The sequence below is a fragment of the Eublepharis macularius genome, chromosome 16 (genome assembly GCF_028583425.1).
Source record: "Eublepharis macularius isolate TG4126 chromosome 16, MPM_Emac_v1.0, whole genome shotgun sequence".
Taxonomy (NCBI): domain Eukaryota; kingdom Metazoa; phylum Chordata; class Lepidosauria; order Squamata; family Eublepharidae; genus Eublepharis; species Eublepharis macularius.
In genome coordinates, this window is record NC_072805.1 from 18,391,911 (window position 1) to 18,405,197 (window position 13,287).

Sequence of the window (13,287 nt, forward strand, 5' to 3'; positions counted from 1 at the left end):
GGCGACATCTACGTACAGCCTCTGATGGAGATCACTAATCAGTGAGAAATGCAATGCTTCCAATATAAACTTCTTTTTCACGTTGGCACCAAATCCAATTACTGACACTAGTGCGGTGATAACCGGGTATTTGTTTCAAGAGGCAGTGGTGTTACCCGTTCCAGATGGAGGTTGTAGGTTTATGGAAATGGTTTGCGAGTTGTCTTGGATCAAGCTTTGTTCTTTGCACAGGTGGCAGCTGTGACGCCGAACGCCCTTTACCATTTATATCTCGTAAACTGGCTGCATTCTGTTCACAGAGATTAGAGGTCTGGTCAGCTCTTCAGTTGTTTTCTGTAATCAGTTTTGTGCCCCTGAAGACTGTTTGAAGCAATCCAGCTGTCTGCTCAAGCCAGTTTTCGTTTGCCTGCCTTAGCATCTTCCAGGCTTCCAGGCCTTCTGTACAACCCTCTTTGGAGGAAAGAGTTAGCACAGGTGCCAGGGCCACTTTCTCCAACAAGTAGCTGGTGGGATCTTGGTTTGGCCACGGTTAGATTACTGGGGGCCCGTGGAGGGATCATAGTTCTAGAAGTCCTCCCTGCCTGTTTCCAGCAGGCATCCGTTTTTCTTGACTTTAGGTAGTGGATTAAAAATGATTCTGTTTTCCTCAAGCTTTCAATAGATAATTTTTCCCCTCTGGCTGAGTATCTTGATTGATGTCTCTTTATTGATGATTTATTTAACAGCTGCTTACTGCCTTTATCTTTTAAGATCCCTCTATCTGCCCTGTGATCACATTTGTGGAAAAGCATCTAAGGAAGCTTATAAATAGATCTATAACGTTCTCCTTCATCTCTTCAGAGCGGCCTCCTTGGCTGGTCGGTGCACCTTCCTTGCCAACTGCAGAGCGTGTTGGCCTGCTCCAAGGGCTGCCACGTCTCTGAGTTGGCTTGAGCACTTGTGCTTTTACAGCCACGTGGCACTGTCCCAGCTTCCCTTTAAGGAAAGCAGAGGGCGAGAGGAATGCTCATCTTTTGCTGTGTCACTGGGGGGAGCCAAAATGGCATGAGGATACCTACCAGGTGGGGGGGGGAGCAGTGGAGGGAGTGGAATTGTTTGGCCAGCTGGTAGGGTCCTTGAGACTCCTCAAAAGCCAAAGCCACTGAATTTTCCGCAAATCCTAGGAGAGATCCTGATTGGATGTGGTGTTTTAGTGGGCAGCTGAAGCCAGAATCAAGTCACTTATGTTCATTTTCATTTGTGGTGGGGATTTTCCCTCTGTGGGAGCTGGTGCAGAGCAGTAGCTAAGAGAATAAGCTGTAATCCAAAAGGTCATTGGTTCAGACCTCATCTTGGCCACTGACTCACAAGGGGGCTATGAGCAAGCCACTCTCTCAACCCCAATCCCACATCTGTGATATGAAGGTAATAACACTGTCCTACCTTACAGCAGCGTTTGAAGATTGCTGTGATAATAACCGTGAAGTACTTTAAACAATGAAATAGACATACTACGTTGCTGTATCTCGCTGGTGATGTTGGAGTATTATTGCTGCTCTGGATATTCGGCACAAATGGGGGTTGGAAACATATATTCCATGCCCTGATTTTTCTTAAAATTCTGGGGGGTGCTGTGGGAGAGTCTTTTTAAAGCTTACTGACTGATTTCCCCTTTTTCCAGCATGGGAGAATTACTCTGTTTGCCAGGACGTGAGAAAGTCTCCCCTGTGGTAAAACTAGCACAAAGTGGTGATCTAGTTACACTAAAACTTTCTCCCGGCTGTGCTGTTATCAGTATATGGAAGGAGCTTTTAATGTTCAGGAATATTAGATATATACCCTACAGGCACACAGCCCAGAGCAGTGCAGTCCAGGATGCCGTCTCTTCATTTTGAATGATGCGCCGAACAGGAAGGTCGTGTCCGCACACACTACCACTTCGCAAACATACAACCGCCTCTGGCCCCATTCCAGATATATGCTACAGCTCCATGATGGGTTAATGGAAGGTTGGGGACTTCTGGTAAAGAGGGCAAACAATATTAACCGAGTTTATTCTATCTTGTATCAAATTCCAAACTTAGCCTGTAGAGTGTGGATCAAAAAACCTGCACAATAGCAGCCAGGTAAGGGGGAGGAGACTTCTGCAAACCTGGGGGTTTGCTGCAGGTTTTGTAGAAAAACACCCCAAATTTTTTAATAAAAGTTCAAGGGGCAAACAAAAATCCAAGTGGGGAATGTCAACCAGAACCTTGGGAAACCTTACAAGATCTTGGATGGTGTTCTAAGGTTGCCTAGCAACCTTGGCAACAAAGGGTGGTGATGAAAGTGCCCAGAGAAGGGGGGAGAGGGAGGGGGAAGGGCAGTGGGGAGTGGGTGAGATTTCCCTCCACCCAGAGTCTTGTAGGTCCCTGCTTGTGCTGTCCTTAAATCACATCTTTTTCACACTTAGGTCAACATCAATGAATACTGGATTCACTCTGTCGATCACAGCTGAGCCTCAGTCTGTGTCAGTTGCCCTTGGTCCTTATCCATAGAAGCTGTGGTAGCAGTTTCACCTTGAAAGACAAAGCTGTTTTCTGTGACTAAATACAGCGGCGGGGGGGGAATCTTTGATTTTGTTTTGGGTGGAGGAAGAGGGAGCTGCCTCATTTAGGGTAGCACGCACGATGGACATTTTGTGGTCCTGAATCCTGTACCGCTCTTGCACTTCGCAGATCTGTGCTAGTCCGCAAGGGACGTATTTTAATTGAAGGTTCAAACTGCACTCGAGCAATCAGATGAGTTAATCGACTCAAGCTGTAGGACTTCTCTAAGCTTGCTCCAAAAATGTGGGAATCTTGGAACCGATTTGATCAGCTGGCAATGCAGCTCGCAGGCCTTGGCTGCTCTGCTCTGGGCCACTTGCCCAGGAGGCAAATAGTTTCCAGCATCCCAAAAAGTGACACGTTAAGAGTGAGGTCTGTTGGTTCATGCAAACCCCCAAGTCTGGGAGAGAGCTATGGGGAAAGCTAAGAGGCCTCTTCCCATAGATGTTAACAAGCCAAGGCCAGGCTTGACTGCGCCTTCTCCAAAGGGGCTATCAGTGCCCCCCTTAATTAACAAGCGGGGTGCACATTACTCTGTGTGGTCAGGTAAACATGTGCGCTACCCCTCGATCACTGAATGCAACCCACATTCCAATTCAACTGAAATCTATACTGGGCCAAATGAGTTTTATTTATTTATAACTTCTTTGCTGAGACTCGAGCTGGATTGTAAAATACAGAACAGTGCAATCAGAGACTGCATGTGACATCCACTAAAAACACAATAGGACTAGGATTACGAAATCAGGAAAAAACGCAAACCACAAACAATGAGATGTGACATACCATAAACAATGCAGGAAATGGAATTACAAAAGTAGAAGACAATGCAGTAAGAGCAAAATAATACACACACTAAACAGTGGAATAGACGACAATCCTGTTCCCTTTATAAAGCACTCTCCCGAACCATTCCATTATGTCACAGCCCTATTTATTCCCTTCTCTCATCGGCATGCTAAAGGGGCCACTGACGTAGGTTTTACACCTGCCCTAACAGCCACCAGCCTGGGCAACGATGCGGCCAAATGGCAAGAAGGAACCTGTTGACGAAGTCGCAGAACTCCTTTACAAGCTTGAAAGGAATATTGAGAAACCAGGAAAAGTGAAAACACACACATTTTATTAAGGGGAATGATATAATCAGTTGGCCTGAAGAATTAGTTGGCACAAGCCTATCAAGTGTACAGTGAAATCCCTAACACTAGAATGCCCGAGTTAAGAGCCAAATATCCGATGTGCCCCCCGCAGTTGTACGAGTGTTCCACTCAAGAGGGGAAGCAGTAAGAGGCTAAAGCAGGGAGTGAGGAGCTGTGGCTTAGTGGCGGAATATCATCTTTTCATGCAGAAAATCTCAGGTTCAATCTTTGATACCTCCAGTTTAAAGGATCAGGTAGCAGATGATGTGAAAACCATGACCAGAAACACTGGAGAACTGCCGGCATGAACCGTGACAGACGAATGGTCTCGGGATAAGCGGGTTTCATGGGTTCATGAAGGTCCAGTCCAAAGGTCTGGTTCTTTGGGTGAGGGCTGAGCCATCCAGGCAGCGAACAGTCCCAAAGTGACTTGAAGGTAAAAAGCGGCAATAATGTTTGTGTGCTTCAGGACAAGGTACTCCACGCTTGATTCAGAGCCAGGTGCGACAAGCCCAGTACAGATGTACCCCCCATGCGTTGACTCATCGACTGGGGAAAGGATGGCATGGGCATGCTGGCCCCAACCCTTGACTCCATGTGATTGCCTGCTCCTCCACACAGTTGCACTCTGCAGATGATCAGGCAATTTCATGAGGGAAGGGGGAGGCAGTTCACTTATGGCTGCACCCCCATGTGATAAGTCGGGGGAGGGGGTCGTCAGTACCAAGTTGTAGCTACAGGGTCTTCAGCAACCAAGCCAGAGGAAAAAGGATTTAGGGGCAGATTCTGGCTCCAGTTATACTGCTGGGAGTTAAACAGAAACGCTTCTTTTTCTTTTAAGGCGTGATCAATTGTTTAAAAACAAAACCCATATAAGATGTAGACTGCCATCCTGCTCAGCTCTTTAGCAATTAAATCTAAAAACAAAAGAGTGTGCCAGTGTACACCTTTGTCATACAGACATACAACATAGGAACCACATTCAGAGAAAGAATTTCGTTCCATCCCACCATCCATATGAAGTAGGAACACAGATTATTCTGTCTCTTGCTGTGAACGTGCATTTGGGTATACAGGTACTTCTCAGATCAAAACTAACATCTCACCTGCTGTAATGTGCCATGGGATTGACTGAAGAGGAAAAACAGGGTCCTGGGATTATTTGGAGATAGGGGGAGTGGGGTGGTGGTCTGTTGAAATGAAAGAGGAGTTGAGGGTAGTTGCCTCAACGTGCTGGGTTTTATTGCGAAATTGAAACAGCCTCAGGTTACTTGGCTTTCTGACCTACTTGTGGAGAATGCTAACTTGGACACAGTGCTCAGGGCTCATTTCGAGGGGGAACGCGCCGGAACACAGTTCCGGCGGTTCCCCAAAGAGGTCACATGTCAGGTGGCCCCACCCACCTGACTCTTGGCCATTTTGGGCCCGTTTCGGCCTGGATTGGGGCTGAAACAGCCTGGATTGGGTCTCTGACGGATGGTGGATCACTCTCCCGCTCATCAGCGGCCCGATCCTGACCATTTTGGGCCCCTTTTCAGCCATTTTCAGCCCCTTTTGCCATTTGGGGCCCAATTTTGGACCTGAATGGCCAGGATTGGGTCCAAAACAGCTAGAATAGGTGATGTCAGGGGGTGTAGCATATGCAAAAAAGTTATACTAACGACACACTTCCAGTGATGGCAAGAGGCATGGCATATGCTAATGAGTTATGCTAATGAGTCCCTCCAGCTCTTTTTCTACAAAATGACCCGACAGTTCTTATTAGCAAGGATGCCAATTCAGCAAAATCCTTTTGTGGCTCAATGCATCTTGGATGGATCACTTGAAAGGTCTTAATAGTCTGGTTGCCTGATACTAGGTGAGTCTTGGCTCTAGAATACTGTTTTCCGCAGAGAATGTGATGAGGTGACATTCAGTGCCATTCGACTCTACCTTTTGTTGTGGAAATGGCTAGAAAATCTGTGATTTGGAGCCGAAACAGACGAGACGAGTTTCCTCAATTCAACCTGGGTTGAATCGCCTCAAGGTTTGACGGGAAATGTAGGCATTTCTCCTTCCCGTCGCTCAGAGGAGGAGGGAGGAGGAGGAGGGCTCCTTTCGCCCGGCTGCCCCCGTTCCCAAGCGCTAGGGACTCGAGGAGCCTGGAAAGTGGCAGGGGGATGCTCTTGCTGCAGCCGCCCCCCCCCCTCCCCAGCCTCTTCCTCTTGTCCTCCTTCCTCTCGGCTTCCTTCTCCAGCTGCGAGAGAGGCGGCAGCGGCCTACATTTCCCGTCAAACCTTGAGGCAATTCAAGCCAGGTTGAATTGAGGGAACTCGTCTCGTCTGTTTCGGCTCTTGGCCTCATGTGGGCCCAGCAGAGGAGCTGGCCCCGTCTGCACGAAAGGGGAAGAAAGAAGGCAAGCCAAAATGGAAGCTGGATAGCGACACTGGAGTCCTCTGTCCAAATATATCATGGGCGAAAGCCCAGAGCGCTTTTTATAACGTTTGAAACCGTCTTGCAAAGTACCAGCCTACTCACAAGGGTGTAACTAAAGGGCAGCTGTGCCATTTTCTGTACTGGTACAACCCAGAAACACTGTTGTCATATCCCACTCCCACACACACACACACACACACACTTTGCAATGTCTTGACCTACCTATGAGACCAAATGCCTCCATTTTTTCATATTCGGTACTGATTCCAGAGTCACATCTGGAACAAATTCTTACAATCTCTATAAGATGTTAAACACACATCCAATTCACCCAATACTGGAAATGTATTTTTTTTTTAAAAAAAGCCTTTTTGTAGCTGTCAATATAAGTAGAAGCAGAGATAACTGGCAAGCTGAATGAATACTAAGGCAAAGCAGAAGACAGTACAGGGTGTTGGCTGGAACGGTTTCCTTCAGCGTCTTCCATGCCTTTTCCTTTAGCTTTTACCCAGCTAAATTCCTTTAGGGATCTTGGATGCGGGGGCAGTTTTAGCCAAGTTGGCACCTGGAGCAGCTGTGCTGGGGGGGGGGTCTGTTCTGGGGCTCCATCCTCAAGTTTTGCCTGATACCCCCAGAATCACTAAGACTGCCCCTGCTTAGGTAAGTCCAGGGCTTTTTTTCAGCTGGAACGTGGTGGAACAGAGTTCCGGCACCTCTGGAAAATGGTCACATGGCCAGGGGCCCCGCCCCCTGATCTCCAGACAGAGGGGAGTTTAGATTGCCCTCCGTGCCAGTGGCGTGGAGGGCAATCTAAAACTCCCCTCTGATCAGGGGGCGGGACCACCAGCCATGTGACCATTTTCGACAAGGGCAATTTAAACTTTTAAAAACAACCCCCCCTTGTTCCAGCTGATCCAAAGTGACATCATTGTGCCGTCCTGAGTTCCACCACCTCTTTTCCCAGAAAAAAACGCCCTGGGTAAGTCTATATTTGAGACTTCATGCAAAACTCTTGTGGTTCCAAAAGCTTGGAGGGGGAGCATCTCAGAGCGTTTGGCCTTAAAAAAGCCTTGAAGGTCGATTGGCCACGCAAAATTGCAAGCTTCATTTCGGAACAAATAGTAAAACAAATTAATTCATTAAATGCCGAGAGGGAAATGAAGTGATTAAAAGCTGCCCGTGTTCTTTTATTAGGAACTAATTGTGCTAGACCATCTTAGTTTCCTCTTTTGATACAGTAATTGGTTTAGCAGACTGGGGGAAAGCAATTGCTATCAAAGATCAGGCCTGGTGCTGTTCCCCTGCGATAACCTTCCAAAAAATCTTAAGGAATGTAGGTCAGAAGAAGCTACCTCAAAAAGGAGGACACGATCGAACAGCCGTACTTGAAAGATGGAAGGAAATGGTTTGATAGGGGGTACATAAAGGATATTCTGATACATTCCAGTGTGGGGAAGAGGTGGCGTTGGTAACCTGAACTGAATTTGCATGTAGAAATTGGGAAGGAGGGGTAGACATTTTAAGGCAGGGCTTGCCCCTTTCCATACATTGTTGGGTGGCCATTTTGTTCCCCACACAGTATATTTGCTGCAGATTTTGATTTTGTATGTGATCACTTTATACAAATCAGCACTCTCAAACAATAACGGCTTCCTAATTACTGAACACAAGCATTGTATTGCATACAAGTATATACATATTACATGTGTGCTGCCTACCAGCACCCTAGAAACAAGAGATGGTAACCATTCCATGGGGAAATCTCTCTCTTAGAACTTGCAAGCTTTCCCCCTTCCTTTAGGCAGGGATTTTTTCCAGCAGGAACGTGGTGGAACGGAGTTCCGGCACCTCTTGAAAATATTCAGCAATAGTGCGTGAAAATAATATTATTTCAAAGAATCCCATGTGTTTCTTCCTCATTTCCCTCTTGAGAGTTCCGCCACCTCTTTTCCCAGAAGAAAAAAAACCCTGAGAGTGATTCCGCACATGTTGGATAATGCACTTCCAATCCTCATTATAGATCATTTGGAATGGATTTTTTTGTGTGCGGAACAAAAAATCCACCTCAAATGACTGAGAAAGTGCATTGAAAGTGCATTATCCAACGTGTGTGGAATCAGCTCATGAGTGAGCAGTCAAACGTTTTGCTGTTCCCGTTTGATAAGACTCTCAGAGAAGTGAGTTCTGACTGGCAAAGGCTGGCTCTAAAGGACAAGCTAAAACACCTACAAGATTTGAACAAACTCCTTGAACTCAGTATTGGCAAGACTTTGTTTGGACTGTTGTGCTCTGTTTTATAGCCGCTGACCCTGGTGATTGCAGCTAGAACCACGTTAGGCTTGTGCCAGTCACAAGGGCACAAGTACTTGTTTTGCCACACACACCTGCTTATTATTCTGTGTCTGGGCTCAAAAGGCTTGCAAAAGTCACTTTAGCGGACAGAATGCCAATCCATTATTTTGCTTCACCAACCTCACCAGCCCTAACTGAAATGAACGGGAATGGTATCATTTTCCAGGGTCACTGATCCAAACCAAAAGGTTGCAACGGGAGCTAGGATGCCCCGGGCCAGTCTTTATTCCATCCTTTTCCCAAGGACTTCAGGATGTCTTCTGTAGCCCTCCGTTCCCCACTTTATACTTAAAACAACCCTGTGAGGTTGGTTAGATTAAGACAGAATTACAAGCCCAAGGTTACCTTGGAAGCATTGTGAGTGAGCAGAGATTTGAATGCAGGTCTTTCAGGTCCAATGGCACATTACACCCCACTGGCTGTACATAAAACATAGATTGACATGTCATCAGACTTCCCAGCAGGAGCTTGGGGCAGGAGGTGATCTTCTAGCAGATTATTTCTGGAGGGGGCTTGCCTGTTGTCTAGTGGAGCAACATCACTCTACAAATTGCAGTGGCAGCTGTAGTCGTGCGCTTGTTGCCAGAGAGCAAATCAGCACAATGCTTCCAATGCCACGGGATTGCGCTGAGCCGAAGCGCCCTGATTCAGTTGCCCTTCTCCATCAAGCGCTGTCAAGATTCAGAGGGTCAGCGCGCTCGGACGGAGTTTGCCAGACATCCAGGATGTTGAAGAGAACTCGTTTCGTCATCCTGCAGCCAGGGGCGTGCGGCACCCACCGATGGAGCTTAGGCACACACTAGAAGTCACTAAAGATAATGGTGTTTGCTGCACATGACAAGCAGCAAGCAAACACAAGACGAGCCTTGGGTAAAAACGTTCCTCTGGCCTTCGAGACGTCCAAAGGGAGGTGGGAAGCTCTTGCAACGCAATGGTGCGGGACAACATCTCCTCGGCCAGTCACTTCAGGGGGTGTTGGGCAGCCCTGTTGATCTGCTGTTACCGGTTTCCCCATTCCTAGCATCATGTACTCTTGGGAAGCTGTACGTGGGAATTTGTCCTCAGTGCAATGCCATTCCTGAAGGATGGCCTACGTGGAGTGTTAACCACCCCGCTCCATCCCCAGGGCTCACAGTGTCATTGAACCCTGGGCCTCTTTGGAATGTTCCAAATGGGAAGTGTGCACCACCACAAAATGGCTGCCATGCGGGGAGGCAATCATAAAATGGCTGCCATGGGATGCTGGGGCAAATGACAAAATGTTAGTCAGTTCCAAGCCAAGGGAGGCAGCAGTTTCTGAATGTGGGTGCTCCATTGATATAATGATGCCTCCTGGGGTTTTCTGACGCTATGGAGTAAAGATTGGCACTTTGCTTTGGGAAGGAAAACCAGAGGGTGCCAGGAAGCCCACTGGCAGGCACTCATGGTGAATAGGGGTGAATATTGACTGATTAAAAACAGGGGGGGGCAAAAAACCATATGCCAGAGTTCTGGTAAATCTGTTCCATAGCAAAACATGAATATACTGCTATCAGAGAGGATCCCCCACAAATACTACGTCTAAGAGAGGCAAAATAAACTGCATGTAGGAGCAAAAAAGAAATTAATCAACAAAGCCTATCAGAATCAAGAAATCTACTAAGATAATCAACAAAGCCTATCAGAATCAAGAAATCTACTGATTCTGATAGGCTTTGTTGATTAATTTCTTTTTTGCTCCTGCTTGCAGTTTATTCTGCCTCTCTTAGCCATAACAAAACATGGCACCTAAGCCAACAGGGATCTTGGCAGTCATCACAAGCAGCAGGGAATGATATATGGATGCCAACTCTGGCTTGGGAAATCCCTGGAGATTTGGGGGCAGAGCATGGGGACAGTGGCGTTTGAGGAGGGCTGGAGCTCCGCAGGGATGTGTTTCCATAACTGCCATTTCATCCAGGGGAAGTATTCTCTGCAGCCTGGAGATTAGTTGTAATTTCATTGTAATTTCAAGAGAACTTCAGGTCCCACCCAGAGGACAGTAATCATAGAATGATATGGTTACCAGTCCCCTTGGTGCATTTGCCCCCCCCCCGCCACCACTCACCTGGCCAGCAGGGGGGAAAGTGCAGGGAATGGACTCAGGATCACATTCCAGAACTCTTCCTGTCGTGCTGGGAATAGGGTTGCCAACTTTTGCTTGGGAAATTCCTGGAGATTTGGGGGATAGAGCCTGGAGAGGGGCAGGGTTTGGGAAGGGGAGAGAATTCAGCGGGGTATAATGTCGTAGAGCCCACCCTCCAAAGCTGCCATTCTCTCCAGGGGAATTGATCCCTGTGGCCTGGAGATCAGTTGTAATGCCGGGAGATCTGCCACTACCTGGAGGCTTAAAGTAACCAAGGAGTGCCACCGGTAAAAAGAAACAACTTGCTAACACACAACTGGGGAATCAATACTGTATTGTAAACAACTTTTAGTATTTAATGCTATGTAAAGTGCCAAGTGCAAAATTGTGCAATAAATACATCAATCAATAAATAAATACATGCAATAAATACTGTGTACAAAATCTGTCATCCACAATGCTACCAAATTCATAGCTCAAATGAGCAATGTCCACTATGTAGGGACCGGAGTGGTCGGAGACGCGTCAGGAACAGATTGCAATGATAAGTAGTCCACAGTCCAAAAATGGAACAACGTAGCCAAATTGCATATTGCCGACGGGCTTGTGAGTGCAATTCTCAATTCCCGTTTCGTTCTATAACTTCTTCCTGGGCAATATTACGCTGGATCACTAGTCCTTAACGCTCCAATTCCCATAGTACCCGACTGGACATTCCCATTGGGGAATGCGTCTCCGAGCACTCCGGTCCCTACATAGTGGACATTGCTAATTTGAGCTATGAATTTGGTAGCATTGTGGATAACAGATTTTGTACTACCTGGAGGCTGGCAACCCTAGCTGGGAGTGACATCATTCCCAGTGCGACAAGAAAGGGAAGGCCTCTGAGTGGGGCTGATTTTCATGTCTGGTGCAAGACCATTTCCACATGCAACTAGGGATCCCGTTCCCCCAGTGGGGAAGGAATGCTCCCAGCCTCTGCCCTCCCCACCTCTTACCTGGCCGGTGGGGAGAGAAAGTGCAGAGAATGGGCCAGGGAGGCAAAAAACCTCCAGGGCAAGCATGCAGCGGGCACACTCCCGGCAGAGGCACGGCACCATCATTTCCTCAAGCGATGTCATTGTGCTGGCGGTAGGCATGCAGCCACATTTCACAGGGGCCAATTTTGGCCCTAAACGGGTGAACTGGCCCTGCATGAAGCCAGGAGTATGTCTGCTGCCAGCACGATGACAGCACTTCTAGAACCGACGTCATCGCATCTGGCCAGGAGCGGAAGCGTGAGGATGATCTTGGTAAGCACTGCCTCCCCTCCCACCAGGAAGGTATACGGACCTGCCCCCCCTCTACACACATGCAACTGATTCCTCAGCCAGGTGGAGGCCACCCTGTCCAAGAGGGACTGGAGTGATAAGAAGCCTGGGCTGGTTCCCACCCCAGCCCAAATGAAGGGTCTTCCACCTCAGAGCTGTGGCTTTTCTTTTCCTTCTTCCCCTTTCTTTTTGTCTTTTAGCCCCAACTCACATAGAATAATGCTCTTTTTTGTTCCCTCAGTTTGAGCCAAGGTACTAATAATTCCTTCCATGGTAAGAGCTACGCTAACAGGGAACAGATCCAGAGGAGATAGCCGTGTAAGTCTGTAGTAGCATAAAGAATCCAGTAGCACCTTTAAGACTAACCAACGTTATTGTAGCATAAGCTTTCGAGAGCCACAGCTCTCTTCGTCAGATGCTACAATAAAGTTGCATCTGACGAAGAGAGCTGTGGGTCTCGAAAGGTTATGCTACAATAACGTTGGTTAGTCTTAAAGGTGCTACTGGGATCTTTACTGTTTTGCAAACAGGACAGAGCACTTTCCGTTTGCAACTGGCATCAGTAACTAACAATCCCAGAATCCTCATCTTGCAAGAGCCACCTTTGATGTGAAAGACCTCTGCCAGAGATCCTGGAGCACATTGGACAAACCAGCCAACCTCTACGCAAAAGAATAAATGGACACAAATCTGACATTAGAAATGGAAACGTCCAAAAACCAGTGGGAGAACAATCTACCAGGACATTCCACCAAAGACTTAAAGGTCGCTGTGGTTCAACAGAAACCTTTCAAAAACAAAATCAAACGGGAGGCTGCTGAATTGGAATTCATATGCAAATTTGACTCTGTCAAGCTGGGACTGAATAGAGACTATGAATGGTTATCACATTATCACAGGTAACGGATTTCCTTTACAGAGGTGTGGTCTGGGGGAGCCCAGTGACGCCTGGTGTGGGCTTTCGGGGACCACAGTTCTCTTTGTCAGATGCATCTGGCAGGGAGAGCTGTGGTTATCGAAGGCTTATACTACATAGGAATTGGACGCTTTTACTGCTGCAAACTAACACGGCAAACTGACTGCACACCAAAAGGAGATGTTTACATTTCCAAGCAAAGGAATGTTTTGACTGCCTCCACGCTAATGGCATTCTGTCTCCTTGTGATATATGTCCCTTCTTTCTCCCCTCTCTCCCCTCCTCTTCTGTATTTGACCAGTTTCTGTACCATGCATCTGACGAAGAGAACTTGATTCTCGAAAGCTTATGCTACAACAAAATTGGTTAGTCTTAAAGGTGCTACTGGACTCTTTTTGATTTTGGAGCAACCCTGCCAGTCAAAGTGGACACGAAGGATCTCGACAGACCAAGAGTGTGATTTGGGGTAAGGCATGTTCACATG